The sequence below is a fragment of the Hemitrygon akajei genome, chromosome 21 (assembly GCF_048418815.1).
Source record: "Hemitrygon akajei chromosome 21, sHemAka1.3, whole genome shotgun sequence".
NCBI lineage: Eukaryota > Metazoa > Chordata > Chondrichthyes > Myliobatiformes > Dasyatidae > Hemitrygon > Hemitrygon akajei.
The window spans coordinates 20,272,773-20,300,211 of NC_133144.1; the positions used below are offsets into that span (position 1 = coordinate 20,272,773).

General features: G+C 40.8%; 1 protein-coding gene and 1 pseudogene across 6 annotated transcripts in view; one reads left to right on the top strand and one right to left on the bottom strand.

Moving 5' to 3' along the window:
• LOC140714138 (cytoplasmic polyadenylation element-binding protein 1-like) overlaps positions 1-27,439 on the top strand; it is a 95,182-nt gene that overhangs the window by 7,957 nt on the left and 59,786 nt on the right. The window lies entirely within an intron of this gene.
• LOC140714140 (stress-associated endoplasmic reticulum protein 1 pseudogene) lies at positions 17,103-17,319 on the bottom strand (annotated as a pseudogene).

The window sequence follows — 27,439 nt, forward strand, 5'->3', positions numbered from 1 at the left end:
AGTTTCCGTACTCTAGAATTCGCAAGTAATTTTGCCTCTAGGGTACCCTTAGTAATTTGTGATATATCCAAAAACAAAAACGAGATGTAAAATGAGTTTTGGAAAAGAATTGACGATCAAACTTGAAGATTAAAGGTATTGATGGGCAATACCTTGGCCATGTGGAAACCAGGGTCAGAATCTTAGGATATTTTGTGACCTACAGATTTTGGTTAAAATTAAAACTTTGCTCTGTATCAAATCTTTCTAGTGAGCCCCAGCATCTGTGGCAATCTCGTTCGTGGATTTTTAACTCTACTTTCAACACTTGTTCTGGAGTTGTACCACAGCAAACTTTGCTAGCTGTGCCTTATAGTATCTGTTAGTGGATTAAATTTCCTGACAGGATGGAAGCAGTACGTAAGGCTGGGCTCGTATGTGTCTGTTCTAATGTCTATAAGCACAGGCTCTTCCCCCAGATCTATTAGCCCTCCTGTTCTCACTTTATACAAATGACTACCTCCACAGACAATACATTAAAAATTCTAAAGTTCATGAATGACATGACAAGTTAGTTTAATCTCTGATAATGTGACCTGCTCTCAGAAGTAGAGATTCACTTCTGACAACCCCTACCTGTCCTCTTGGTCAGTCTGTGTTTGGGGTTGAGTTCAAATTCCTGGGGACTACCATTACCAGTGCATCGAAGTGGGTCAAGCGTGTTGTGTTCATCACTAGGAAAGTGTAGCAAAGATTGTTCTTTCTACACCAGCTTGGAAACTAGTATCTCGGTGTATCCTGATGAATTTATACTCGGCTATCATGTTTTGACAAGCTCTATCACTACTTGGTTTCCCACAGTCTCCTTCCTCTCCCAAGTACAGGTTGCAGAGAATAGTCCACTCAGCAGAGATCATTGGCTATCAGCTACTGACATTGAGACTACTTCATTGCCTGAATGAAGAAAAGAGCTGGAAAAAAAATGCTGCTTGACTCTTCTATCCTAGCTGTTATCAAATTGCCAGTAGGGAGACACTGCAAGTTCATCACCACCAAGATTACATGTCACCTCCAAAGCTTCCTTCCTGTAGCTATCCAGCTTCCCAACAAAACTCACTCAATGTAATACCCTAACTGTCCCTGAAGAACATCCATTAAATGGTCTTTCCTGCTCCTCTGATTAGTCTGTTTAAATGTTCACATTTTGAGTTTTGTTTATGCACGTGACGGTTCTGTTGATTGCTCATGGCTGTCTGCATAATTGTCTTGTAAATTGGTTGCTGTTGTATTTGTTAATGGTATTGTATTGTGTTTGGGTTGGTACCAGACAATCAGTGCTGGCAATAATGTGATAAGTTCTGCTTTTGTAGGGAGAATTAACTAAGGGAAGTTTTAAAAAGGCATATGTGAGCATGGTTTAGGTAAATGTGGAATTGCTGAGCTGGGGAAAGATGGCTTGAATGGCCATTTTGAAAAATGTTTTCCCCCCACAATCACTATTGAAGCTGAGGCTACATTTCTTGCACAAGGGTTCACAAATGTGAATGACTGAAGCCATTTACACATCTTATACTGTCTTACAGTAAACATTTCAGACTGACTAACCTTAAAACCATGCAGGTTAAAAAAAATCCTTCATTTTAAGCTATTACTAGACATTAAATCTGTTGTCATGATTGCATTTCAGCTATTGTACATAGTTGAATGTAGTATTGCTTTTGCTGCCTTGTCACTTGTCCAGCTTTATTGGACAATTTGGACTGCATTTTGTATCAAGTTTCAAATACACTGCATCTTAGAATGGAGATATTTGAGCTACAGTATTTTAATCACTTCATTTTAGAATTGGTTATGCTAGGTTTTGTCTGTAATTTACTTGGGTACCTTGACTAAACTCTGAATGCAGCTGACGCTATGCAAAGGAGCCCATGTTATGCAATCTCCATGTTGGAGATTAACATTTTTATTGGTGGCCAGTGTACTGCATGGGGGAGTGCAACTGACATTTCAGGCTTAACCCATCTGCAAGACTGGAGAAAGAAAGCTGAGTAGATTTTAAAAGGTGGGGGGAGGGAAGGGAACCACCAGGTGATAGGTGAAACCTGGGAGGGGGTGGGATGAAGTAAAGAGCTAGGAAACTGATTGGTGAGATGATATGGGGGGGTGGTGGACATTACTGGAAATTTGAGAAATCTGTGTTCATGCCATTGGGTATTCCTCCAACCTAAGTGTGGCCCCCTCACAACAGTGGAAGAGGCTGTGGATGGACCTATTGGAATGGGAAGTAGAATTAAAATGGGTGGCCACTGGGAGATCCTGCTTGTTCTGGTGGGTGAAGCATTGTTGTTCTGTGAAGTGGTCTCCCTATCTATGTGAAGTCTCACTGATGTACAGGAAGCCATACTAGAAGCACTGAACAGTAATAACCCCAATAGACACTCAGGTGAAGTGTCGCCTCACCTGGAAGGACTGTTTAAGGCATTGGATGGTAGTGAAGGAGGTGTAGGGGCCAGGTATAGCACTTGTTCTGCTCGCAAGGATAATTGCCAGTGGGGAGGAATGAATGGACAAGGGAGTCAAGTAGGGTAAGTAGATAGTGGGGGCAGATGTACTTGGTGGTGGGATCCCATTGAAGGTGAAGTTTCAGAGAATTAATTGTGTGCTGGATGAGGAGGCTTGTTGGGTGGTAGGTGAGGACTAGAGGAACCCTACCCCTGATAGGTTGGCAGGAGGATGGGGTGAGAGCGGATGTGTGTGAAATGGAAGAGATGCCATGAGGGCAGCACTGATGGTCCCTTTTTTTTGAAAACGGAGGGCATCTCCTTTGTTCTAGAATGAAAAGCCTCATCCTGAGAGCAAATGGGGCAGAGACGGAGGAATTGAGAGAAGGGACGGTGTTTTTACTAGTAGGGTGGGAAGCGGGTAGTCTAGGTAGCTGTGAGTCTATGGATTTGCAATGGACATTGGTAGAACTGTCTCTAGAGATAATGAGACCGAGAAAAGGAAGGGAGGTGTTGAAAATGGACCAGATGAATTTGTGGACAGGGTGGAAGTTGGAGGCAGAATTGAAGTCGATGAGTTCAGCACAGGTGCAGGAAGCAGGAATTTGTAAGCAAATTGATCAGGGTGATAGTGAGACATGATACAAGATCTAAGGAGCAGAATGTTGAATCCATCTGGGTGGAGATTATGAATAGTAAAGGGAAAAAAATCACTGCTGGGAGTTGTCTGTAGGCCACTGAGTAACATTACAGTGGCACAGGCAATAAGCAGAGAAATCTTGGGTACGTAAGAATGGAACAGTAGCTATCATGGGGGATTTCAGCATGTACATTGGGTGAATCAAGTTGGTTGAGGCATTCTTGAGGAGGACCTATCTAATGAGACAGGTAAAATTAGCGATCATATAGTTGGGGATCCTCTTGGAAAGTGATCACAGTATGATTAAGTTTCTCATGCAAATGGAGGGTTTAATAGTTTGATCTAAAACCAGTGTATTATGCCTAAACAAGGGAGACTACAACAGGATAAGGGAGGAGTTAGATAGGGTAGACTGGGAACACAGGCTATATGGTGGGGCAGTTGAGGAGCAGTGAAAGATTAAAGATTTTTCAATGCTCGGCAGAACTATATTCTAGTTAAAAGCAAGGACTGTAAGGGTGGTGAAAGGCAGCTGTATATAACCAAGAAAATAAAAGGAGGTATCAAATTAAAAACTGCTGTACAAAATAGCCAAGAGTAGTGGGAAACTGGAAGATTAGGAAAAGAACCATTAGGCGAGCAATAAAGATGGGGAAGATTTTTTAATAAAATGAACTAGCACAAAATATAAAAATGAATAGAAGTTTTTGTAATAAAGTGGGAAAAGGGTGGCCAAAGTGAACATAGGTCCCTTGAAGGATGAAGGGGGAATTGATACTGGGTAATATGAGAGTGGCTGAGGCTTTGAATGACTATTTTGTGTCTGTTTTCACAGAGGATGACATGTCTAACATGCTGAAGAGATGATATGGATATGATGGGAGGTGAGGATCTCAATACAATAGCTATCACTAAAGGGGTAATGCTGAGCAAACTTGTGGGCCTAAAGATAGATAAGATCCTTGGTCCAGATGGAGTGCATCTTAGGGTACTGAAAGAAAGGTCAGAGGTTAGATTAGGTTTTGGTGATAATTTACCAAAATTCTTTGGTCTCTGGGCAAGTCCTGGCAGATTGGAAGAAGGTGAATATCGTGCCACTGTTCTAAAAAGGTATTGGCAAAAAACAGGTAACTATAGGCCAGTTAGTTTAACATCTTTAATGATGTCATTAAATAAGAAATAGTGAGGCATCTGGAAAGAAATGGATCCATCAGACACAGCAGGGATTCAGCCAGGATAAGTCTCATTTGACAAATGTACTGGAGTTTGAGAATATAATAAGTGCAGTAGATAGAGGGAAGCAGATGGACGTTATTTGGATTTCCAGAAGGTGTTTGATAAGGTGCCGCATAAGACTTGTCCATTATAATACATAGAATTAGGAGTGATCTATTGGCATAGATAAAGAATTGGAATACATTGGGTGTTTACTCTGATTAGTAATCAGCGGTGTTCTGCAGGAGTCTGTGCTGGGCCTACAACTGTTCATGATAGACATTTCCCATCTGGAAGAGGGGGCTGAATGTAGTGTATCTAAGTTTGCTGATGACACTAAATTGAGTGGAAAAGCAAATTGTTCAGTGGATAGTCTGCAGAAAGATATATATATATATATATATATATATAGGTTAAGTGAGCAAGGGTCTGCCAGATGGAGTACAATGTTGGTAAATGTAAGGTGATCCACTTTGGAAGGATTAAAGGAAGATCGGATCATTTTGCCTATTGCCCCAATAGATCAATGGCAGACACAATGTCTGTGGCTCTCTGCACAGCTTTAGACCACCTGGACAACACAAACACTTGTCAGGATGCTGTTCACCAACTATAGCTCAGCATTTAGTACCATCATTCCCACAGTCCTGATTGAGAAGTTGCAGAACCTGGGTCTCTGTACCTCCCTCTGCAGTTGGATCCTCTTCTTCCTAACCAGAAGATCACAATCTTGCTAATTGGTGATAACATATCCTTGCTGATGATCAACACTGACACACCTCAGGTGTGTGGTTAGCCTACTGCTCTACTCTCTATATACAAATGACTGTGTGGCTAGGCACAGCTCAAATACCATCTATAAATTTGCTGACTATACAACCACTGGTAGAATCTCAGGTGGTGAAGAGAGGGTACAGGAGTGAGATATGTCAACTAGTGAAGTGGTGCTGCAGCAACAACCTTGCACTTAATGTCAATAAGATGAAAGAGCTGATTATTGACTTCAGGAAGGGTAAGACAAAGATAGATAGATATAGATAGATACTTTATTCATCCCCATGGGGAAATTCAACTTTTTTCCAATGTCCCATACACTTGTTGTAGCAAAACTAATTACATACAATACTTAACTCAGTAAAAAATATGATATGCATCTAAATCACTATCTCAAAAAGCATTAATAATAGCTTTTAAAAAAAGTTCTTGAGTCCTGGCGGTTGAATTGTAAAGCCTAATGGCATTGGGGAGTATTGACCTCTTCATCCTGTCTGAGGAGCATTGCATCGACAGTAACCTGTCGCTGAAACTGCTTCTCTGTCTCTGGATGGTGCTATGTAGAGGATGTTCAGAGTTTTCCATAATTGACCGTAGCCTACTCAGCGCCCTTCGCTCAGCTACCGATGTTAAACTCTCCAGTACTTTGCCCGCCTTCCTTACCAGCTTATTAAGACGTGAGGTGTCCCTCTTCTTAATGCTTCCACCCCAACACGCCACCACAAAGAAGAGGGCGCTCTCCACAACTGACCTATAGAACATCTTCAGCATCTCACTACAGACATTGAATGACGCCAACCTTCTTAGGAAGTACAGTCGACTCTGTGCCTTCCTGCACAAGGCATCTGTGTTGGCAGTCCAGTCTAGCTTCTCGTCTAACTGTACTCCCAGATACTTGTAGGTCTTAACCTGCTCCACACATTCTCCATTAATGATCACTGGCTCCATATGAGGCCTAGATCTCCTAAAGTCCACCACCATCTCCTTGGTCTTGGTGATATTGAGACGCAGGTAGTTTGAGTTGCACCATATCACAAAGTCCTGTATCAGTTTCCTATACTCCTCCTCCTGTCCATTCCTGACACACCCCACTATGGCCGTGTCATCAGCGAACTTCTGCACATGGCAGGACTCCGAGTTATATTGGAAGTCTGATGTGTACAGGGTGAACAGGACCGGAGAGAGTACGGTTCCCTGCGGCGCTCCTGTGCTGCTGACCACCGTGTCAGACCTACAGCAGTACACATACCAGTCCTCAGCGGGATCAGAAGTGGAGTGAATGAGCATTTTCAAGTTCCTGGGTGTCAAGATCCGAGGATCTAACCTGGTCCCAACATATAGATGTAGTTATAAAGAAGTGAGACAGTGGCTATACTTTAGGAGTTTAAAGAGATGTGGAATGTCAACAAATACACAAACTTCTATAGATGTACCATGGAGAGCATTCTGACAGGCTGCATCACTGTCTGGTATGGAGGGGCTACTGCACAGGACTGAAAAGCTGCAGAGGGTTACAAATCTAGTCTGCTCCATCTTGGGTACTAGCCTGCAAAGTGCTCAGGACATCTTCAGGGAGCAGTGTCTCAGAAAGGCTGCGTCCATTATTAAGGACCCAGGGCATGCCCTTTTCTCACTGTTACCATCAGGTAGAAAGTACAGGAGCCTGAATGCACACACTCAGTGATTCAGGAACAGCTTCCCCCTGTCATCTGACTCATAAATGGGCGTTGAATTCTTGGACACAACTTCACTTTTTATATACAGTTCTGTTTTTTGCACATTTTAAAATCTTATTCAATATGCATAGTGTAATTGATTTACTCATTTATTATTTTTTCCATATGTATTACATTGAACTCTGCTGCTAAGTTAACAAATTTCACGTCACATGCTGGTGATAATAAACTTGATTCTGATTAAATGGTAAAAGATTGCAGCATGCTGCTGTGCAGAAGGCCTTGGGAGTGCTTGTGCATGAATCAAAGGTTGGTTTGCAGGTGCAGCAGGATATCAAGAAAGCAAATGGAATGTTGGCCTTCATTGCTAGGATTGAACTTGAGAGCAAGGAGGTTGTGTTACAATTGTATAGGATACTGCTGAGGCCGCATCTGGAGTACTGCATGCGATTCTGGTCTCCTTGAAGGATATACTGGCTTTGGAGGTGGTGCAGAAGAGGTTCACCAGGTTGATTCCAGAGATGGAGGTTAGACTGAGGAGAGATTGAGTTGCTTAGGACTACTCGCTAGAATTCAGAAGGATGAGAGGAGATCTTATGGAAAATTATAATTTTATGTTTCCGTAGAATTTTATATAAGGGATAGATAAGATAGAAGCAGGAAAGTTGTTTCCACTGGTAGGTGAGACTAGAATGAGGAGACGTAGCCTGAACATTCAGGGGAGTAAATTTAGAATGGAGATGAACTCCTTTTTCCAGAGAGCATGAATCTGTGCCCAATGAAGCAGTGGAGACTACCTCAGTAAATAGGTTTAAGACAAGGTTGGATAGATTTTTTGCATAGGAGGGGAATTGGGGTTTATGGGGGGGGGGGGGGGGAGGGGAAGCAGGTAGGTGAAGAGTCCATGGCCAGATCTGCTATGATTTTAGTGAATGGCTGAGCAGGCTTGATGGACCAGATGGCCTACTCATGCTCCTGTTTCTTGTGTTTATGTTGTGATTTGGCTGATGAGGCAATTCTAGGTTTGAACTGGCAAAATTAGAAATGTGTAGATAGTGATGAGAATATAGAAATCCTTAAGGAGATGGTGCCAAGCTGAATTGATGAAGAACATGTCAGATGCAATAAAATGTAATAAATGGAAATCACTTTCCATAATGTGGAAGTGTTTTGAAATGGTGAGATTGTACACAAACTACCTGAAAGCTGCAATACAAATTCAGCAAGCAATTAAATGCAAATACATTGTTGTCCTTTATTGTAAGATGTCTTCAATACTAGAATTAAAAAACACTTATTGCAGTTATGCCATCTTGGTGAGACTGCATCTGGGATATACAGTTTTGATTTTGTCAAAAAAAAGCTTGCCATTGAGGGACTGGCTCCAATGGTGGCAGGCTTGGTCAAGTAGTGGGTAGAGAAACATGCATTTGCTAGCATTTTGGATAAGGTGATTGATCTTAAGTTTTTTAAAAAAAAAGACGAGCTGGATACATGAAACAATCTTGAACCAGTGGTCAGTATCAGAACAAAAGCTAGGCCACTTAGAAAAGGGAAGAAATTTCTTCACTGAAGGTGGTGAATCTTAGAATTCTGTACTTGCAAGAATGATTCAAAGCATTTCTGGTATTAGATGATTATAATTATGATTGGGGCAGGGTGAATGCCTACTGTCCTAATAGCTTTTCATCAGTTGCTTTACTGTTGTCTTGAAGACCTTGCAATGGGTAAATTATCTAAAATTTTAATTTGTATAGTATCCACATTTAGGTTTTTCATGGGAGATGTTGACAAGATGTAACATTTGTATCTGAGTTCTTCCATCCTGATTTCTTTATGACAAATGTTTAAGTTGATTGTCAATTTACACAAAGCAATTGCTAATACTGTCTGTAATCATATTAAAGTTAAAGGCTACAAAATGGCTTTTGTGATATTTGGGATGTTAGCATTTCTACCTTCCAGGAGTTGTAATTTCAATTTGACAAATCTAAGCACTGAAAATTCTTGGGTGAAGTTCACTGTTGCAGTTCAGTTTTTATTACAAATTAAACTGCAAATGCTAGAAACACTTGGTTTAGTTACATCTATAGAAGAGAAATAGTTTTGGGTCTTCAAGAGATAACTGGAACTTGGAGTTGCTAAGTGATAGAGGACAAAGGCTGTATGTAATAGGGTGAAATCAAGCTAGTGGTTATGGTAATTGTACTTACTAAATTGAGGCATGGCTAGCAGATTCCACATTTCTTACGGGAAAACTCAATCATGTCACTGAATGACTTGCAGAAATGGACAATTCTGATACCGGAAGTTGTCATAAGCTGATAAATTTGATGGGACTTCAGAAGGCTGCAACTTGGCCAGATGGAAATATTCCTTGCTCCTGTGGGGCTTGTAACAGGGCAAGAGGTCAGACAAATGGATCAGAATAGAATGGAGAATTAAAGTGGCAGATATTAAGAAATACTAGATCATCCCTACAGAATTATCGAGATTGGCAATGCAGGCCAGCCACTGAAGGGAACAGTTCAGTGCAACATTTTAACGCCTTAAAAGACTGCATTTGCACTGACATTTGGCTGTGCAGTCATTTGAATTTGGGTTACCACCATTGAGCCAAAACTATAACTTGTCAATTAAGATTGCTCTGGAATCCTGCAACTATTTCCAATAGGTGTTTGTATTTCCACAACTTTCAGAGCTTAATTGTGGGTTTAAACACTTGAAGACTGTCAACCTATCTTGCTGTACTTGTGGGTAAATTAGAGCTTGGATGTGAAAACCAAACAACAGTAAATTTGCAAAACTGGCATAAGACTATTCAGAACTCATTTCAAACCTCCCTTTAAATCACTATCACATTAAATAAAAGCTAACTCACCTTTTATTTGTTAACAATAAGCGGGCATGTTTCTGGAGTTTATAGTTTCATATAATACTTTGCACTCCACTTGGTTCTATTTGGTCAACTTATTTTGATTGCAACATTTTGTAAGCATTCAATTTGAGTATGATTTGTCTAGCTAAAATTGGTAACTATTTTGGCTTAATTGCATTTAAGGCATTGTTTAGCACTTGTCCTGGTAGTGGAATTGATCCGTGATGGTAAATAATTTGAGGTACCAGGTTCAGTTTGATTCTAATGAAATTTCTAATTTACCAAAATATGTGATAAAACTTGATTTGCATTTTTAAGGTTTTTAATGTATATGCATGGATATTAACCTTAATGGAGTTTATTGGTACATGCATACAAGCACAAAGTCTTGAACATGGACAGTTTGGTTCCAATCAACAGCTATGGTATGTGGACAGTACAGAAAGCATATAGCGAATGTAGGTGGAATGAGTGCAGCTGATCCAATCATCCGTCCTTGTCTGTGTGTGTATTTTTCATTATCAAGGCAACCTATAATGCAAACATTCCAAAGCCAAGAATGAAAGTTAGAGGATGGAGGTAATCTTCTGGAAGGAAAAGGTGTTGACTATATTTGCTGTACTGCAACAAAATAAACTTGTCCGTCCTTGCCACTCCAGACCAAGTTTAAAATATTTGACATAGAAAAAAAATTCTTAAATCAATAGAAGCTTGTTGAAATTCAGATCATGACTGTGAACTTTAAAGATGTATTCATACTCATCTCTTGTATCTAGGAAGTGAAGTCGAGCTAAGGGTCCTTAAATACAGTATGTATGACCTTAAGATTGTAAGGGTTAGGGATTGCAAGAGTTATCCTTGACAACAACAAGTGGCCAAAGTTGCATTCTGCATTGCATTGTTGGTTCTGTTCATTTAAAGGTACAATGAGCATGGTCTTGTACAGCAAGTTAAACACTTCAAGCTTTAACTCCTCAATGGGAAAGGGGCTGCTAGATACTAGGGTATCTAAATTTGTCCACGCTAGCAAGTGATCACCTTTCAAAACTTGGCCTGTACCTTTGACATTCATCTCTTCTCCTCTCCTCTTTTCTCCTCCACATGCGTGCGCACCCCCCCCCCCCCCCCCCAATCTTTCTGGCAACCATATTGCACTTTGCTTCAATTTTTGTTCTGGATCAGAGCTAATCTATATGATCAGAATCTTATTTAATATCACTGACAGTTGTGACGTTTGTTTTACAGCAGCAGTACAATTCAATACATTACAGTAAATTACAGTGAAAATGTATTAAAGTGCAGAAAGTGTGGTTGGACCTGGACCTGTTTATGGACCATTCAAGATTTGAAAGTAGAGAGGAAGATATTCCTAAATTGATAATATGAAACTATTTGATCTGTCACTCCCCCCCCCCCCCCCCCAGAAAAAGTGACTGTGACATATATAGATGGCATGTATGCATTTGTAGCTGAACATTCAGGTTATTAACTCAATTCACTGAAGCACATGAGAATGATTATTAGATGTTTGGCTAGCCTTTTCATACCTTTGGAGTCACCAGTGAAGAAATTGTTGCTTTCAGGGTGGCATCAGCCTTTTGCTGTCTTAAGTATTTGAAAATCAAGATCTCAACCTGGAATGCAACACATGGGTACCAGGCAGCAGTAATCCCTTTCTCTCTATATATATATATATATATATATATATATATATATATATATATACACACGAGTTATCTACCAGAAGACATCTGAAAACTCCTGAGGTACTGCCGATGTTGATCTACAATCTTCTACAGAGAAAGTCCATCTTTCAAGCTTCTCCTAATTTGGAAGCTCAATTACTTGACCACCTCTGGGTGAGTGAGTTTTGTATTTCTGACAAGACTTCAGTGCATTAATGTGGCAGAAATACCAGGAGGTTTGAAGGATATTCATGTTTGTTGTTTCAAGTGTGTGTATAGATGCAATGAAACAATGCAGGATCACAGGAACATAGTATCATAAGCAATATTCACAAGAAAAATAAATTGTACACTTTACAAAGTCACTCTAGTTCAGTGTTCAGTCTTCCTAAATCATAGTGATTAGGGTTTTGCTAGTTGATTCAACAACTGAATGGTTGAAGGAAGTAGCTGTTCTTGAACATGGTGGTGTGGAATTTCAGGCTTTTATGCCTGCTTTCCAGTGATAGCTGTGGAAACACGGCATGGTTTGGGTGGTGGGAATATTTTGTTGCCTTGAGACATGCTTCTGTGGATACCAGCAGTGGTGGGAGGGGTATACCCACAATGTGTTTGGAGAAAAGTCCCCTATTCCTTGTAGCTCACATTCCTGTGTATTTGAATTCCCATACCAGACATGATGTAACTAGTCACAATTATGCCATTCCTGGAAAATGTGCCCTTTCCTCAATGGAATCTGTCATTCTTCCCTTGGTGGTGAAAGGACATCAGTAGATAGGGAGAGCCTTTGCAGGAGAAAATGGTGCAGCTCGGTAAAGAAGATTGCACTGCCTCCTGTACAACTTGCTCTATAAACATCAAAACTCCACCTCTTGACAGTCTAGGTTCTACATAGCACTTATCAGTTCCTTTGGAGCCCATAGAACTAGTAAAGCAAATCATCCTTGATGACAAGACTGCATTAATATGCTGATCTTAATGCTGAACAATTATGAAATGTTTTAAGTACTTCCTAAGTAATTACAAATAAAATGTCAATTCTGATAAACTTGATTCCAGTGTACCTTGTATTTTAATGAAAACAATTTTTAAAGTTTGTTCACATAAATATTGAGGGTTGTAACTAATTTTGGCGTTCTTGATGAAAGAATAAATTGAATGACAAAACAATGTATTTTGTCTATTCTATACATGTGTGCAGAAACGAGCTATAATTAATTTGGTACATTAAATTTCCTTTCAACAAACTTGTTACACATGCAGTCTCATTAATTGCACATGGCCACAAGCAGTAAATTCATAGTTGCACTGCAGTACCTAAAATCTAAAGTTTTAAACCAGGACCTGCATGAGAATATTGAGATTCACTTTTCATGTGGTTCCTAGATTTTTTTTTATTGTAGAGCAAGTTGGATTTGATCCTATGGGATGTTGACATATCAACTGGATTTGAGTTTGTGCTTCTCCTATTATCCAATGATAGACAATTACATTTCCTTTTAAGGTTGAAGTATCAAAAATGACAATTTTCACTTTTAGTTAATCTGATTTGTAATCTAAACTTTCTCAAATGAAAGCTTAAATGATTTTGGGTATTTCAGATGAAAATAGGTTAGTTTTTTTGCCTTTGCTTCAATGTCTATTTGTGGCCGTCAATATCCATACATAGCTTAACATGTGCTTTCCTGCAATTAATTATTTGGTATCCTTTAACTATTTCAGTTATGCACTGTTTGGGTCAACAACCAGTTTTAATGGAGTGAACAGCTACGTAGAACAACTAAGATAAGTGACCAGATCAACACGTTTTTCTGTAAGACATGTTGTTCATTGGCTGGATTCCTTGAGTACCATGATTTTGATGCAGCTGGCAATCCATTGAGTGAAAATGTATTTTTAGTTTTGGTTTCTTGCAGCCACAGACTAAACTTGTTATCTAAAACTACTTACTACAATCTATTGCAGTTTACAGCTGCAGCATCATAAATAGTGGATATCACATCCTAGTCTGAGGCCTTCTGACTAGTTTTTAAGCTCTTAATTGTAATCTTCCACTTGGATCTGTATTTTGTTTTTGCTATTTTGTCATGTCACAAGTAATTCTAGACAGGAAATGATGGTTTATAGTTAGCATTAGTTTAGATGAGTTAAGTGTTGGTGTCTAGAAATCCGAATAGCAGATAGCTAAAGAAATTGGCAAACCACACAGACAAAAGCCTAAGTTGTGCTTTGTTTACTGTGCATATGGAAGATTGCATTTCCTTCAGGCTAGTGCCCATTTCAATAATTTGCAGTGAATTTTGAGGGTAATTGTAATATGGCATTGAAACCAGTCCCTTTGGCCCAACTTGTCCATGTTGACGAAAGTGCCCATATAAGCTAGCCCCATTTTCCTTTGTTTGTTCTGTATCCTTTTTGCCTACCTTATCCACAAATTTATCCAAATGACTTGCTTGTCCGTGTATCCATTGCCTACTTTCTCTGGCAGAGAATATATGCATTCCACAACCACCTGGATGAAGTTGTCTTTTAAATTCTTCCCTTCTCACCTTAAACCTATGTACTGTAGCTTTGGGCTTTCCTTCCTGGTGCAAAGACTTTGTGCATTCGTCCTATCAATTTCTCTCATGATTTTGTATACCTCTGCGATACCCTTCAGGCTCCTATGTTCCAAAGGATAAAGTCCCTAGTTTGTTCAACTTTCCTTAACTCAAACTCTTCAGTCATGGTAACATTCTCACAAAATTCTTTGTTTCCAGCTTAATATCCTTCTTATAACAGTGACCAAAGCTGCATGCAATACTCTTAAGTGTCTTACAACTTTACAACTGCAGCATGACATTCCAACTCAATGCCCTGATTGGATACCATTAAGCCAAAAGACATGTCTCTACATGTGATAACACACCACCCTACCCTCATTTATCCTCTTGGTTACTTTTGGAAAAACTAACCCATTTGTTGGAGATTTCTCATGCATAAAGCCATGCTGATTATTCCAAGTCATACTGTCTATCCTGTTTTCAGGATCCCCTTGAGACTTGCCCACCACTGCCAGATTTGACAGCATGTGGTTCACTGGTTTCTTTGCCCTAACTGTACATTATTCACCATTGGTCTTCTGAAAATACACATAGCTAAAGATGAAGTAAATTATCTAAGAATCTTGTAATTTCTTGCTGCTTTCCACAGGGTCTGAGGATGCACCTGGAATGCTAGTTAAAATGTGGGGGGGGGGGGGGGGGCTCTGCAAACACTAAAAACTGCCTTTTCAACAGTGATGCCACTACTGTAGTTAGACCATTTTAATACACAATGCCTGCTTGTCTGTTTGCATTCCACAATAGTGATTGTCTGACCAGTGTTCCCAGTATTCTTTTACATTCAAAGTTGATGTGTCAGGTCAAAGATTTCTTTGAAGCTGTTTATATCACAGATGGAAGATTAGATTGTTAATCTTTTCAATAGTTTGCATGACTTGATTTGGATTGCTACTTGCAGAGAAATAGAGATGCACATTAACTTGAGGTGTTGGCTTTAAAACAAAGGACCTAGTTCTAAAAATTCTTTTTCTAAATGCATATTGTCTAACCCATTATTGTAAGTTCTTGTGATTGAGTATAAATAAAATCTGCAGAGACACCTCGTGCAGATAGTGGACTGCCTTTGTACAATGCTTTTGTTGATTGGTGTTCTTCAAATCTTCAGAATTGGGTTTAATATCACCAGCATTTGTCTTGTAATTGTTACTAGCAGCAGTACAATGCAATACATGATATATAGGAAATCAATTACAGTAAGAATGTATTAAATATTTAAAATGGTGAAAAATCAAAGTTGAATTGTTCATGGGTTTAATGTCCATTTGGGAATCTAATGGCACAGGGGAAGTTGTTCCTGAATTACTGAATGTGTGCTTTCAGGCTTCTGTATCTCCTTACAGTAACAATGAAGGCATGTCCTGTGTGATGGGGATCCTTAATGGGCACTGCCTTTCTGAGGCACTGCTCCTTGAAAATGGCTAGTACCCAGGATGGAGTTGACTGATTTTAGCAGTAGCTCTCTCCCCCCTGCCCCCTCCCCCCAACCAGAGAGTGATACAACCTGACAGAATTTTGAGTGTCTTGGTTAACAAACCAAATCTCCTCAGACTCTAATGAAACATGGCTGCTGTCTTGCCTTCTCTATAAGCTGCATTGATATGTTGAGACCAGGTTAGATCTTGACACTGTTGTAACATATTCCTTGTAACATTCAAGGTGAATGTTGATACCTTCATAATTCCTAACTTCACTTTCACCTGGCTGTTTCTGGCATCTCCAAGCCTGAATGTTTAAAACTGGTGAGTGCAACAATTCTAAATTGTCTCATTTCTCACCAATGATCTGATGAATTTCACTGCTTTTGAACAAACATGCAATGCTATTTTTTTAAAAAACTGATCGCCCTAAGCGCAAAGTACCGTCTAACAGTCATACAAGTACACTTGACTAGTTAAACTGTTCAGCAACAGTCTCCTGCCCCAGTTAAGTGGCATAGTGTTCCAAATTGGGTGGTGGGGTGGCAATGCCTCTACCAAAGTGGGTGTAAGGTCCTCCTTCCCTCTACTAGCCTGCAGGTCACCTTTTTGGACAAGGTGTAGCACCGGCTTAGCCCCCCCAGTCAGGATCATTTAAACCATGGGTTCAGTGTTGGGTGGGCATAAGTTGCTGGTGCATATCACAAGAGCTGGTTATGCAACCACTGACATGAGGCAGACAATCTGAAGAACATTGATAATGGTTATGGTCACCCATCATGTAAAGACACTGCCAGAAAAAATTGACAATGATTGTTCTTGACAAGACTACGATCATCCATATCATACATCATGGCACACTATGTCCCAAATAAATAGAATCCCAACTACTTTCACTTTGTTTTTTTAGATGTAATTTTATTGCATTTCTGTTGCGAAACACTGGCCTCAGGTTCCCATGGCAGCAACAAATTAAGACAATAGCATTTTGAATTTGATTTTACTTCACTGGCAGGTTTCCCATCTGTTGATTGCTTTACTAATGGAGCAGGAGCCAATGCAACATTCTTCAGGACTGCAGGCTTTCGTAGCTACAGCATCATCGCTGTGTAACTAGCTCTCATTGAAATTCCTACACCCACATCTTAAAGATAGTTTGCACAATTTGAGATGGAGTACAACTATATTCACCTGCCATGACCCAAGAGTTATAAGACTGTTAGTAATACTGAATGGCACTTGAAGGTAATCATTATAATAACTTCTGAAAAGTCATTTGTATTTGAAGAAAGCGAGGTTTAAAAATGAGCACATCATCCAAATCAAGCAAAAATATATTTATTGGGTGACAAATGCTGTAGTTGCTTACAATCAAACACAAATCAATTGGCTCTGATAAGACAAAGCAACAGATGGCCAAGAAATGTGGCAGTGTTATCATGCCATGATTGACAATAGTTCCAGACCATAGTGTTGACAATGAAGCATATTGTATTTTGATTGTTTCAATTACCACAGAAGAAACTGCCTTGTGAACAACTTTGAACCAGCCATGCTTGCCCAATGTGGCTGGGAAAAGTTCTAGATCAAAGCATAGAGGTACTTCAATCCCCAGATCCCCGTTTCTCAAAAGCAATTACAGAAAGATAATCCTGTAAAAATCTGTTGTTTAGAAGACAGATGGGCTGGAATGGTCAGACTCACAGCTGTTAACAGCAAGACACTTAAAAGGTACAGAAGTTTAATTTAGTCCATCTCACATGCCCATTCAGATACTCTGGATAATCTGGAAGATAGCTGATCCACAAACAACAAAAATGAAAAGTGCCAATAGCCAGGGACCAACTGATTTTTCATCTGGTGTTTGATTTCAAACTTTTAGGAACATTCCCTTGCTGTGATGTTTTTACTACGCTGCTCATTTGCCATGCAGATCCTCTGTTTAGCCACCATTCTGCTATTCTGATTTGCTTGTACACAACAGAAATTGACTGCTGTTCCAAACAGATCACCACTGAACATCCAACCCCATTTTTTCTATTTTTAGTTTTTATTCTGAGTTGTCCCAAATAAACAGCTGTCCTGATGGTCTGACTAACTAGAATCTGTTATTATCCACTGAAGGGTATTGCTGAAATTTCTATATTAACTTTAATGCTGGTAATGTTTTAAAGACCTAAAAGCAATTCTGTTGCAAAGTTTATGAAATCCCCACTTTAGTATATTGTTTACATTTCTATGCACAAACCAAGAATTACCAGTAGATTTAATATCACTGGCATGTTGTGAAATTTGTTTTGCAGCAGCAGTGCACAAATAAAACTTGTGTAGTGCTAAAAGCTTAAGTAGTGTACATGAGTTTGTCCATTCGGAAATATGGCGGAGAGGAAAGCAGTTCCTGAAATGTCTTCACGCTCATGTACCACCTTGATGGTAGCAATGGAAAGAAGTAATGCACACAGAGCTGGCTGAGTTTGTAGCTTGCTGCAGCTTTTCCCATCTTGTTCAGTGGCCCTTCTATAGTAGATGATACTAACAATGCTCTCCATAGTACATGAGTAGAAATTTGCACATTTTTCACATACCAAGTCTCCTCAAACTCTTAATGTCATAGCTGTTGTCATACTTGCCCTTTCTACTGCTGTTCTCTTGAGGATTGGTATGTGTTCCCTCAACTTCTCCTTGGTCATTGATTCCTTGGTCTTATTAATGTTGAGTGCAAGGTTGCAACACCACTCAACCAGCTGATCTATCTCACTCCTGTATGCCTCCTCCTCACAATCTGAAATTCTGGCATTAGTTGTCATTGGCAAATTTATAGATTTGTAGTGGGCTAAGCCTGTATCCTTGAGGTGTGCTATTGGTGAATGTAAGTGAGGTGATATTCCTGATCTGCATTGACTGGTGTCCTGTGAAAGTCAGTGTGACCCAGTTGCAGAGGGAGATACAGAGGCCCAGGTTTTGGAGCTTGTTGATCAGAATGGAGGATTTGATTGTGTTGAGCGCCAAGTTGTAATCAATAAACAGTAGGCTGATGTAGGTATTGCTGTTGTCTAGGTGATCCAAGGCTGATTGGAGAGCCAGTGAGATTGCATCTTCTATAGACCTATTGTAGTGATAGGCAAATTGCATTGGGTCCAGATTCTTGCTTAGGAGTTGATTCTGGCTATGACTGAACACTCAAAACACTTGTCAGAGTACATTGTACACTTAACCATTGTGGCTTATCCAGGCAAGCTTCATTTTGTGATAACTTAAAACTGAATTTAAAAGGCAAGTAAGTCATGAGAAAGCAGAATAAAGGCATATACCTAAATTAATCCCAGAATGTGCAAATTGATCATTAAGACCAAATTAGTGCTTTGAAGCTTTTATTGTGCAAAATTTAATTTTGTGTAGCTTTACTTCTTAAAACCAATATCTTGGGACAATGGCAATAGGGGGAAGGGCATATTGATTTGCCTTTGGAATACTACTCGGGTGGAAAAAACTTTGGATCTTCTTGTGAATGTTGTGGAGAATTAAAGTAGCTAGTAAGAATAGATTAATGTTTCCTCAAATAATCCAATCCTTCGTGTTTGGCATTTTTTGAGTAGAGGTTGATCTAGTCAGAAATGATCCAATAATCTTGCAGTAATACAGTACAAAATTGTTAATCCCTGTAATGAAATGTCAAGCTGATTTCTCCATCCCTGAATATACATGTTTTTAGTTTCTTACCAACATTGCAAAAGTTGTTTGGACATTCTTTATGTTCACAAAATAATATTTTAGATTCCACCAATGATTGAAATACTAATCTAGCTATATTGTTTTGAGAAATAATTCTTTAATTGTTAGAAAATTTATTGTTAAATCTTTATTCATTTTGATGCTGTTCATACACTTCCTATTTTAAGTGTGATTCATTGCTCAAGGTAGAGGGCAGCAGTACAGTGTCTACAACTTGGCAGTACTTTTATAAATTGAAAGAGGATATAGCTGTACAAACAGTGCACCATTCTTGGGAATTTGTCCTGAAATAAAAACAAGCATGTAAAATTACAACATGATTTGCATTCTGGTTTGCATGATTTGCATGAAGTGCAAGTAGTGTAATGTGTTCTTTCTGGAATTCTAAATGATTTTAAAGCCGGTACATCTTAAATAAATGTTTCACTTTAGAAACACTAGTAGAAGTGAGCAGATGTACCTGCAGTACTTGGTATTGAAATGTCTCTAAATGCCATCCAAAGCTTTAATGTTCTGGTTTAAATATTCATTTGAATCTGGCAGAATTGGGTTTGATATCACTGCCATATGTCACAAAATCTGTATGTTGGCAACTGTACAGTGAAATACTAAAATACTAATAAGAAATGTTAGTCTTGCACTGTACTATTGCCACAAAACAAATTTCATGATGTGTCAGGGATATTAAACCTGATTAATTCTGCTAGATTCAAATTGGTACTTTCATGGCTGGAAAGTGAAGGAAGACATTGTTTGATATGATCTTGTTAAATGCAACTTATGAGGGTAAATACTGAATTTGGGCAAAAAATATACAAATGAACTGAAAGCTCATTTGGACATTATCCATATCTTAACTGCCAGAAGAATTGGAGGCTCAAATAGAAGCTGTAACAATTCAAACATTTAAGCTGAGATTTAAACTATTGCCAGAGGCTGTGGAAGGTGGGCACATTTCCAAGTGTGGTCATTTCTGGGGTTTAACGGAAGTAGCTGGTGTCGTGGTTTCTCGTGTCCCACAAACGACCAGGAGACGCAGAAGATTCTTCAAGAAGTGTTAAACTTTAATTTGCAAATCAAAGCTGAGACAGTCATTGAGCTAGTTGCTGATTGCCCACCGATCATTGTACATAGCATTTTTTTATATAGCAATTTCCTGGTTTAGTTGCATTAGCATTTCCAATTGGTCTATAGTTGTGTATCACAAGTACATCCGCCACTATTGTTTCTACCCGTTGACTTAATCGTGTTCTAATCTACATCTCTTAGCTACCTCTCATTAACACACCATTGTCTTCTACATTCTTAAGATTTCATTCTCCTACTAAATTGGATACATGCACAGCAAATAGCAAACACAAAGCTGACTACATAGTTTTGGTTACACAGCAAACAATGCAACTTTTATACTCCAATATATCCCCCCCTAGAGAAAGAAGACTGAGAGTCTGCGCACAAAAGCCCCAATAAACTCAAGCACTTATTCCCAAATCTCGGGTTAAACTAATTTTCTGCGCCAAGACCTCAAAGTATTCTCTCCCTGTTGCTCTGGGCCACTGAGCCAAAGACCTGTCCCTTTGTGCTGTAACGATACATTTTCAGTGTTTCTTTCTCCACTAAGCTTGCTTCAGTAATTGCCATGAGCATTGGAAATTGGTTGCAGCACGCACTACAAGAGACTTGAGACAAGGAAGAAAACAGCGCAGCACAAGCGCACAGCTCAACAATACAATACTGACGGTTATTGCCATTTTAGTCAGCCATGCTCCCCATCCTCCAAGTCTACTTTCTAACCAGTCAAATAACTGATGTCCGAACCCTGCATTCTGTGCGCGTACCTCGCACTGTGACAAGACAAAGTCCACTGAAGCCTGTAAATAAGGTGACCAAAAACCATCCTTTATTTTCTTTATCACTCCCCCCCCCCCCCCCCCCCCCCCACAGAATGGTCAATCCCATGTGCTTCTGAAATCAGAATCGTCAGTAGAGGGGTGGGCGCTACCAACAAACCGTCTTCCATGCTCCACAAGCCTTCCGGGTTCTGCTTGGCCCCCCTTCGTCTCCACATTGTCTGTTCTGCCAAAGTTGCCTTACCTTGTATTTCAATTAGGTCCTCTACGACAGGTTCTGGAGCTAGGCTTACCTGGGGGGCAATGACAGCTGATGTACATCCAGACGCTTTTCTGGCTGCCTCGTCCGCGACTTGATTTCTCTTTGTTATTACATCATTTCCCTTTGGTATTACATCATTTCCCTTTGGTATTACATCATTTCCCTTTGGTATTACATCATTTCCCTTTGGTATTACATCATTTCCCTTTGGTATTACATCATTTCCCTTTGGTATTACATCATTTCCCTTTTTATGTGCTTGGCATTTTACTATAGCCAATGCTTTAGGTTTCATCATGGCTTTTATTAAGTCTAGAATTCGCTGACAATGTTGTATGGGATCTCCACCTTTTTTTTTTAAAACCTCTGTTTCCACACTGCCCCGAACAAATGGCATACTCCATGAGCATATGCCGAATCAGTATAGATGTCTACTTTCTCACCTTCCATTTCACACGCAGCTGTCAGGGCTTTGATTTCTGCTAGTTGGGTGGAACACGGTTGGGGACAGGACTCCATCCTAATAATCTTATAGCGCGACTGATCCTGCTGCACTACTGAGAACCCTGCATGATTTCCATCATAATCCCTATAACAAGAGCCATCTACGAACAAACTTTTTATCTGCATCCTCTAGTGGTTCTGACCGTAAATCTGCTCTCAATTTGGCAAATGCCATTGTCTTCCGTACACAATCATGGGGTCCTCCTTCATAGCCCAAAGGGACAAAATCAGCTATATTACTGGTAGTGCATCTCTGTATAGTTATGTCTGGAAATGTCAATAGCATATGATACGCTGCTATCCTGGCTGGCGTCAGCACAAATTTCCCTCTTTCCAGCAGTTCTGCTACTTTGTGGTGTGTGTACAGAGTCACAGGACAGCCCAGGGTTACAGATGATACCTTTTCATATACATAGTACAGCGCCACCAATCCCTGATAACAGGGTGGATACCCCTGAGCCACCTCATCTAGTCTCGTACTGTAGTATGCTATCGGCTGCTTTGCTTTTCCTGTGCCTGTCCCTTGTGTTAGAACCGCTGTGACATAACCCTCCTGTTGGTTGGATACATACAAATGAAAAACCTTCTCGTAGTCAGGCAAAGCTAATGCTGGTGCTGACTGCAATTCCTGCTAAATAGTATTGAAAGCTATCTCCGCCTCTTCATTCCACTGTAAACCGTTCTTCAAATTTGTGTGTCCTGCTTCTTTCATTATCTTTCTCAAAGGTGCCACAATCTCAGCATATTCTCCTATCCAATCTGAGCTGTACCCTGCCATTCCCAAAAATGTCATCTGCCCTACAGTCTGGGGTTTTGGGGCCTTAGTTATTGCCTCAATCTGATCTGGTGCTATCGCCTTCACTCCCTTGGTTATTACCCTGCCTAAGTATTCCACTTGCTGCGTGCAAAATTGCAGTTTCTTTTTGGATACTTTATGTCCTCCGTGTGCCAGCTTCTTTAACAGAGTTATAGTGTCCTGCTCACACTGTTCCTTACGGTGGGAGCAAATCAACAGGTCATCCACATACTGTAACAATGTACTTTCCAATGGTATGCCCTCTAGGTCTGCCTTCAACACCTGATTAAAAACATGTGGTGAATGTTTAAACCCTTGCGGCATTCTGGTATAGGTATACTGAGCACCTCTAAGTAAATGCAACCAGATACTGACACTGGTCGGCTAGAGGAATGCTGAAGAAAGCCGAACACAAATCAATCACTGAAAAGTAACTTGCTTCTGGTGGAACATTAGTCAAAAGCGTGTGTGGGTTGGGGACTACCGCTGGCCAGTCCTCGACCACATCATTTACCGCTCGCAAATCATGCACCAATCTCCACTTAGATTTATCTGCTTTTAAGACCGGCAGCAACGGGGTATTGCATGGACTGTTTGTTCTTTTAAGCACTCCTATTTCAAGCAACCCCTGCACTGTCAATGCTATTCCCTCTTCTGCTTCTGGTCTTAGAGGGTATTGTGGTCTCCTGGGTGGAATTGCTCCTTTTTTCAGCCTTATTTCCACCGGACTAGCTGTTTTTATTTTCCCTACGTCCGTGTCATGCTGTGACCACAGAATAGATGGCAACTCATCTAACCTATCTTTCTGCTGGCCTCTTTCCTTTCCCAGCAATGGCATGTGTGGTTGGGGAGTTATTTCGACCTCTCTCACTGTCCCTACCATATCTACACTTGCCATTATTTTAATGCAATTGTTGTCTTCTGATATCCACACCTCTGGCGTGATTTTCCTCCACACTGTTACGGTTTCAGCACTTTTAACTAAGGGTCCTAAGTCTTTAGACTGATATCCCTTGTTTACCAACAACGTTACGTGGGGCGCAGCCTCTGGTATCCTGTACCATTTTTCTAAAAAGGTGTTCCACTTAACTTGTAAAGCTGCCCCTTGCTTTCCAATTATCACAGCCTCCCCTTCCAGGTGCTGTTGGGTACATGCCTCCAGGTGCCATCTCTCCTCTAACTCCCTGTTCTGAGTCTCGTCAAAAATCACTGTACAATGTAGCTCAGATTTGGGCATTACAGCCCTGGGTAATATAGCCTGCACGCCCTTTTTCCACTTTTCCCAGGTTTCCTGAATCTGATCTGCGATGTCTCCTTTCCAAAAGACATTGGCCTTCTTGTCTTCTCGCACTATCAATTGAGCCCCTGCTCTTTCCACACTCAGCCCATTTCTGGTGCATTCTAATTTTAATTCCAGTTTCAATAAGGCATCTCTGCCTAACAAATTAATCTGAGTTCCTTTAAATACTAGCACCGGCAAAACAATTCCTTTATTTCCCATTCTCAACTGCACTGGAGCCGTGCACTGTGTCAACTGTGTTTTCCCCAAGAACCCTACCGTCTTAATAAACTTTCCTGACATGGGAAGGTGAAGGGCATACTGTGGCTGTACACAAGTGTACGTGGCTCCAGTATCTATCATCATTGGTGTCAGTTGCCCTTCTAACATAACCTGAACAATGGGTTCCTCGTCTGCCTCCCTTGTTATCATTGGGTAATGTCCCTTCCCACTCGAGTTCTCGGGGCACCCCTAATACCTCGCATAGGGGTTCACAGGTCCGCTTGGGCCTGTGGGGGCTGGTCCTTGGCTAAACTTTAGTTCCCTTCTTATCGGTTCCTGCTGGTGTGTGACAGGCCATGGTGTAAACGGACAATCTTTTCTCATGTGACCTGGCTGATTACATCCCCAGCAGTCTCTCTACCTCTCTTCCCCCTGTTTCCTCACTGGCCCCCTCTGCCCATAGCTCCTCTGTCCCCCTCCTTGGGACTTCCAGTCCTGTCTGGGCTGTTTGAATTTAGTCTGTTCCTGATAGGGCGTTTGTGGGAATGCTCCTCCAAAGACGTTGATTATTGGCATGGGGTTTTCCGGCCCTTGTCTTACAGTATGATTGGTTCCTCCATATAGCAGTGCTTCATCCAGTTCAATGGCTGTACTCGGACCGGTGGTTGCTGGCAGCATCTTTTTGTTTTACTCTTTTTCCTTTTTGAGTTCTTCGAGCTGCATTTGTATTAACTTTCTTTGCACCTCTTCCTGCTGTTCAGCCAACCTTCGTTTGTCTTTCCAATATTTCTCAACCACATGGACTACGTGGTCTGTAAATTCTTGTGGGGTTATTGACTTCAGCCCAACCACTTCCTCCAGTTTGGATTTTACTTGCGGAGGCATTGCATCCAAAATGCCATGTCGGACAGTGTGGTGATAAATAAGCTATTTTCCACCTCTTGCTCAGTCTCCACCTTTTCAACTGGTTTTCTACGGAGGCTGCTGGGTTTTCAGTGGATCCCCCTTTAAGGCTTTGGGGTCCACTTTGGGTGGATAAAGCTTCCTGAGGGCCTGCCATACCCTCTGCCTCACTGTCAAACCCTTCTCCATCAGTTCTCGGGTCGTTTGAGTTTACTATACCAGCCATTTCCATTAGTTTGTTAAATTTGGAGGTTCCCATCAACCTCATAAATAATGCCTTCAAATCTCCCATAGCCAATAATCATCCTGCCGTTTCTTCTTCAAAGGCTCTAATCCATTTCCCTGCTCCTTCATGTAGATTGGGCAGAGTGTTTTTCAGCCCTTCTAGGTCCTGGGATCGCCAAGGGATATACTGCACTTGTCCTGATCCTTTAACTAACAACGGCATCATTCTTCCTCCTCCTTCCCACCTGCCCTGGCTCTCCTCCTCGCCTGACTCCCCATCTGTCTCAGGGTATGTTTTTACTGCCTCCCACACAAATGTCTCTGGTGTCCTCTTCTTCCCTCGTCTCCCTGTGGAGTCCTTCCTTTCTGTCTTGATTTAATACTTGGTTGGCCCCTGGAGTATTTTTCGCATCTCCTCTGGCAATCCCCTCTCAGTAACTTACCTATCTCTCTCTCTACTTCCGCAAGTCGCTCCCCTACCACCTCCTTCTGCTCTTCTAGGCTTCTGCCTCCTACCTCCTCCCCACAAATTCTCGCATCCTCTCTCTCTCCATTTAACTCTTGCTCCTCCAATGAGTCACCTTCTTTCTTCCTGTCTGTGTCTGTACACCTGTGGCAGGGACTCCTCATGATCCTTACTCGTGCTTGATTCCCTTCTCTCCAAGACTCTCATCTCCTATCTTTTTTCCACTTCCTCTTGAATGCCTCATCTCTTCCTGCCCTGATGAGCCACTTTCTTTTCTAGTCTGTTTATTTCTATGGTATAACCTATACTCATACTCCTTTTCCTCTCAAGTATTTCATCCGTTCAATCTTTCATTTCTCTTTGCCTGTTCCACCTTTATCCTTTCTGCCTGTATCTTCTACCATATCACCGCATTTTCCTTCTCGTATTGTCTTTTTTGCTCCTCGTTATCCCAAACTTGTACTTCTCCCTGCATGTTTACTGTTCCTGTCAGCAGGGGGCACTGCTTAGGGGTTCCTTCCTCATTGTAGGGAGAGGGCTTTACTGTTTCTTTCACATCTGGGTACGGAGCTGAAGCCAGCTTCTCACTGTACCTTCCTCTCTAACAGGCTGTTTCTCCAGCACCTTAGTGTTTTCCTCGCTTGTAATCAATATTCTACCTGTCCTCCTCAGCCTTTCTCCCTCTGCTCTGAAGAGTTTTAGCACTTGCATTTCTCGTTCTCTTTTTTTGCCTTCTTAGATTTATCTTTTGGTTTGTAATTTTTAATTAGTGCCTCCATTTCTTCGCACAAGCTTACATCAAACGTTCCTTCTCAGCCATTTTGTGACCAGGTTTTTGGTTCTCTTTTCCCATTTTTCTGAAGTTTTTGTGATCTCATATTTACTGGGAATTTTTTTGCTCAGAATCTCTACTGCCATTCCTTTACCTGTCATGTTCTCTCTTTTTAAGGTATTTCAGAGATTCACAGTTTGTTTACTGGATAATATTATTTACTCTTAATTCTATGCCTCGTCTATCGTCTATCTACCAGCACTTTAAACTATATATTAGACTGTCCTTGTTTCCTATTCTGTTCTGCCCGTACAGACCTCTACTCAGAGCGGTATCCACAGAACTTTCTCTTTGCACCTCGTCTATTCAGACCCTTATTTCTTAAGGCAGTATCCACGATTTTCTCTCTTCCTTTCCCTGCCCATTCAGACCTTTGTTTCATACGAAGCGGTATCCACAGGGACTTATCAACACCACGTGGAATTTTTCTTCACTTAACTTACTAGCTTATTTGTACTTGCCTTCACTGCAGTGTTCTTGATCAATCCTCTGAGCCTCCTGTTAACCCCCAATTCTGCCAGATTCTTTGGACCAGAGAGACCCTTCGGCAGTGGTTCCACACTTCTGAGACTCCAAGACCTCCCCAAAACCAACAGAATTCTTAGTCCAAATTGTCACAAAAAGCACTTACCTTTTGTTTGGGTGCACCCTTAATTCTGTTAGCCTTGTGGGGGTCCCTAGAGGACTCGGAAGCGTCCCCAATCTGCCGTTTCCTTTCCGCGGGTCTCTTTCCAGTCCTGCCGCAGTCGCCAATTTTGTCGTGGTTTCTCGTGCCCCACAAACGACCAGGAGACGCAGAAGATTCTTTAAGAAGTGTTAAACTTTAATTTGCAAATCAAAGCTGAGACGGTCATTGAGCTAGTTACTGATTGCCCACCGATCCTTGTACATAGCATTTTTTTATAGCAATCTCCTGGTTTAGTTGTATTAGCATATCCATCGATCTATAGTTGCGTATCACAAGTACATCCGCCACTATTGTTTCTACCCATTGACTTAATC